We start from the raw sequence: 4,916 nt of genomic DNA on the forward strand, positions 1-4,916 counted from the left end.
AATGACACAGTTTCAACATTGGTTACTTGGCTAGAGGTGGATGGTTGTTTGATGGTTGATCAACCGTCAGTTGTTGACCTCAACCAAAAATCAACCCTTCTGACTATAATTCAATGTTGATTTACCGTTGTGTGCAATCTGGGCAGTTTGTTGCAGCCCTCATCACCTCCTCATCTCCCCCTACTCCCTCCCAAACCTCCCCCACCCAGCCGCTCCTCCCAACCTTCTCCTTTTTGCACTCTCTCATCCCTTCTCCTTGAGCTCTGGGTCAGAACATTTTATTACTAGGTGGGGGTTAATCATGTTTCAAATTAAGCACTACATGTTGAGAACAGTGGGTTGTGATTCCTTTCTGTACATTTTCTTACTTGTCTGTAAATATTATTACTGACTGTGCATAATGTATTGACACAAAAACATCTACAAGTCTGTACTAGGAGTTGTACAGTCCACCTCCCCAATTTTACACTTGTGGTTTGTCCCAACCAAAAAGCCACTTTGCTGCTGGCTTGTTTGCTACCGGCTTCTGAATTGAATTCTCCGCTGAGCACTTTTATGGTAAGCTTTTCAATATTACTTTGATCTTAAATGTGTTTATTGAAAAATAAGGGCATTGTTTTGTGCCCATAGTAATCCTGGTTATTTTGGGGCAAAACGGATATTTTTAATAATTGAGGTCATGTCTCCTTTTGTATTATTTTCATCCTACCCACCACTCCAGGCCTAAGTATGAAATCCTGTGAGATTTTGTGGGATTTGAGTTTTTAAAATAGGGTGGGGCCTATTGTTTGGTCTGGGAGAGCATGTGGTGGACAAGGAAGTGTAAGGCTGGCTGCTCCAGGTGGGCTTTAAATTGTTGTGATAGTAATCACTTGTTTTTAACTTTTTATTATGATATTCTTAGGGACGTGCTTAAATGAACCTCTGTACGAGAACAGCTGAGTTGGATGATTACATGACCGTCTGCAGCCATCAAGAAGTGCAGAAGGTTGTTAATCATCCACAGATTCAATCCAGGTGAGGCAGAAGGGAAACACTTAACATGTAAGGCAGGTGAAACACTGAACTAAACCTGCTAATGACTGATTCAGTCTGTTGATCCTTGGATTGGTAACTGGTTAAATTGAACTGGACTATTGTTACTTGTGTGGGATCTTTATCAGTATATAGACACTTTTTAAGGAATTTAATCAACTTATTTGGAAATATTTGTAGTTGATGGAAGATTGAACCAGCTATTTGATGGAAGTTTATTCTGTAAAAAAAAATTTCCAACTACACTATAAATCACCTTTTGTTCTATTTATTTGTCTCTGGTGTGTTAAATAAACCTGATCCTCCCTGAGTTTTATTGTTAGGTTTTCTGATAAACAGCCCTTTATTTTAAATATTGATTTAATATCAATATTGTAAATCCTACACTATACTGCAGCTTAATGGGTAAATGTAGTTGTATATGTAAACATTAAGATAAATATTAATGAGAGATTAAGATATTAATTTAACAGTGAGTGTACATGGGGAACTATATGGTTTGTATTTGTTCTCAGACCTGTAACCAGTACACTGTTTAATATTTCATTGTGTTTCAGAACTTTTCAAATGTTTATCATATTTCTAACTGGCACCTTCCTCACTTTTATTTTTTTTCAGCTGTTGCTCTGCAGTTTGACCGAAAGCTGACTCTTGAGGACTGCAGCAAAACTGTCAAGAAGTGGCTTCATTATGCGCCAGAATGAGAGGAAGAAACCACTGGGTTTGGGAGCGAGATGCAGCATCTACGAACTACTCACCAGTTATTACACCACGACTTTGTGGTAAACTGAACATGTGTCATTACAGCAAATAAAAGTACCACGTAATCCTCAGATATTAACTACAGTTACTGGAAAGTCAGTTGTGGACTGACGAAGTAAAGAAACAGAAAACGTTAGCTTCAAAGATATCCATCTTCTTAAACTATCTTCAAGATTAGCTACCGTGGTCAGTATGCCAAATTGATTACTTTATGCTTATGCTAGCTTATATTACAGACTTAAATTAACAAAACCACATTTCTTACCGTTGTAAACAGCTATATTTAGCTGAATGCTTGCTGGCGGCAGGCGCGACCGCAAGTATTTGACAGTCCACCTGTCAAACGGTACAGATGGACTGAACTAATTCGAAAGGGGGGTTCAACCTCCACAGTCCCTAAACGTCCTGAGCCGATGTATCTCATTATAATGAGATACTATCTCATAATAATTATTTTTTATTTTTTAACAGAGTGGCGGAAATGGGCTTCCATAAATGTTGTTTAAGAAAGTACCCAATCCATTTTCAGATTATAATCAACAGGATTAGCTCCAGGTCACACTCCAGACCAGATGGTCGCGGTATTGCACACTTTCATTTAAAAAAAAAACGCCATAAAGAGAAGAAAAAACTTGAACGCAGGGAAGATAACAGACGCTGTCCAAATTCGCAATTTTTACTCGCTTAATATTGCCTTAAAAATAGAGAGGGCTTTGACAGTAGTTACTAATTTTGGTAAATTCAAGCTGGTGACGTCCTAGTCCGAGTTAGACGACAACACAACTGGACAACATCCAATGGAAATGAAATGTGTGTTACAAAAGGAGCCCGAAGGGACGAAGGCTGCTAACGTGTTGCTAGCTGGTGGTAAGTTTGCTTATTCATTATCTTCGTTTAATTATAAACAGTGCAGGAAAGATATATAACATACGTTGGTTTCATAAATAATTATTTTATCAATTTTATTGTGACTTGTAAGATTATTACTGTAGCAATCATTCAGCTTCATGTTATAAATGCATGGAGACTTTGTTGCGTTAAGTTTATTCATAAACTTAACCTGGTTTTAATTAAGCTCCATAAGACAGAGAGACTTTGATATTATGAGGTTGTTGTCATAACTTGTTCATCAATGTTTTTATCTTCAACATATGTTTGCAGTCTAAGCAAAGGAAGATGAAAGAGGAAGCCAGAGAAATCAGGTGTTAGGAAACCTAAAGACTTTCCTGTCTCAGAAGAAGCTCTGGCTCCACCAGATCAACAACCAGCTCTGAGGATGAACCTCCACATCTTCTCTATGGTGTTTTTTGTTTGTTTGTTTGTTTGTTTTAATGAGGAGTTAGCTACATTTTCAACAACAAAAACTGGTGTGTTACCAACACCAAGTGCTTAATAAACATGATTTGATTTAAAAATAACTGGACATAATTTTTCCCCTTGTTATTCTACCATTTCTCTTTCATACATTTTATTTGTTGTTGGCTTTCAGGGCCCTTTGACGGACTGGTGACCTGTCCAGGGTGAACCCTGCCTCTCATCTGATGACTGCTAGAGATGGGCACCACAAGCCCCCCTCACCATCCTGCAAGGATCAGTGTGTTCAGATCATGGATGGAAAGCTTTTAAGGTAGTTTGTCTCCTTAATTCCACACTTAAAACAGCTTCATAGTTATTGCCAACATCAACTGATTCTATGACACTGCTGACTATTTTTTTCTACTTCTAACATAAACAGGCAAAGAAGACACCCAGAAATGTTTTTCCACCCCAGGCATCCGGTCCCAATCATCATCAGTTCTGATGATGTCGCATACATGGCGAGTCCACAACATCTTGAACTTGTAAGTATTATTTTTTTATTTGCCATTTTTCTGTTCTCTTTCAAATACAAATGCTTTCTCTGATTAATTGCTCTATTGTTCTTTTTTGTAGGTTTCTGTAAGGTGCAGAGGTGCAGGGAATGGGAATGTTCTGTCGTTGATCCTCACTCATGTTTGGAACATACCAACAGTGTCATGAAGTGTCATTCAGTAAATAATTACAATTTTAATGAGAATTTGCTTTAAAAGTTGGATGAAAGGTTTTATGTTATGTTTATGACAGTGTCATGTCAGTCTTATGCACACCCCATCAAATAAAATGTTACCAAAATGGTAATATATTGAAAGCACAATGTAATTATAATTTTTGTTCTTTAAAGTAATAACTTTAATGTTTTTTGTCACACTTAAATTTTTATGTGTAAACTGATAATTTATGTAAAGTTCATAAAGTTGTGAGTAAAATTGGACAATTTTAAAATGTCGGTAATAAAACAAAATATTTGAATTACCTTGAACATCTTGTGTAATTAATCTTTCCATGTAATTGTAGCCTAAAACAATGCAAGTACTCTAGTGTAGTTATGCATGTAATGTACAAAATAGGAAAGTAGGAATAAATAAGACTTTTATGAGTAATTAAAATTGTACTTTATTAGCAAAAGCAGCAAATCAAAATTAAAAATTAAGTGTAATTTAAATACATTACTAATATATTAGCAGTATATTAAAATATAATTCTGACAGAATTAGTACACTCAAAATATATAAATAGTACATAAAAAGTATACTTGAAGTATACTAAGTACAACTTAAATTTGTTCCAAAAAAGTACGTTAAAGTATACTAAAAATTGTAATTTAATACTATTAAAATATACTATGCACAAAAATGTTATTCCAAAAAGTACAGTTTAAGTACATCAATCAAAGTATGCTAAAGTATGTTAAAATTTAATATACTAAAGTATACTTTTTTTTTTTACTAGGGATTCACTGACTGTAATTAGGTTTTGTGTCTAGCTTGACCAGAAACAGCACAATTAAATGACACTGAGCCTGTGAAAAAGGTGAAAATACATCAAATTAGCTGTTAACACGAATGAATAGTAGTTTAGTTGTTTGTACTGTTGAAGTGTAAATGCAATCTGAGCTGTTTCTCCACAGAGTTTGCAAGCTCTCTTCATGCATACATAGGTTCTGTGCAGGTACTCCATTTTTCTAAAAAATTTTTGTGCATTTAAGTTTGCTCTGCGAGTGTCTGATGAACTGGCCATCCATTCGGTGTCTACCCTGGCTC

General features: G+C 35.7%; 2 long non-coding RNA genes across 2 annotated transcripts; both read left to right on the forward strand.

The window, feature by feature from the left end:
- Positions 1–303: 303 nt before the first annotated feature.
- Positions 304–1,746, forward strand: LOC148155920 (uncharacterized). Its single transcript, XR_015764767.1, has 3 exons — positions 304–558; positions 905–1,017; positions 1,654–1,746. It is a non-coding gene; the product is annotated as an uncharacterized LOC148155920 (long non-coding RNA).
- A 1,184-nt stretch (positions 1,747–2,930) lies between these two features.
- Positions 2,931–4,128, forward strand: LOC148155921 (uncharacterized). The gene is made up of 4 exons (XR_015764768.1): positions 2,931–3,097; positions 3,287–3,424; positions 3,533–3,638; positions 3,730–4,128. It is a non-coding gene; the product is annotated as an uncharacterized LOC148155921 (long non-coding RNA).
- The last annotated feature ends 788 nt before the right edge of the window (positions 4,129–4,916 follow it).

Source organism: Poecilia mexicana, unplaced genomic scaffold (assembly GCF_051168715.1).
Source record: "Poecilia mexicana isolate PSO_F unplaced genomic scaffold, ASM5116871v1 scaffold_12, whole genome shotgun sequence".
Lineage (NCBI taxonomy): Eukaryota > Metazoa > Chordata > Actinopteri > Cyprinodontiformes > Poeciliidae > Poecilia > Poecilia mexicana.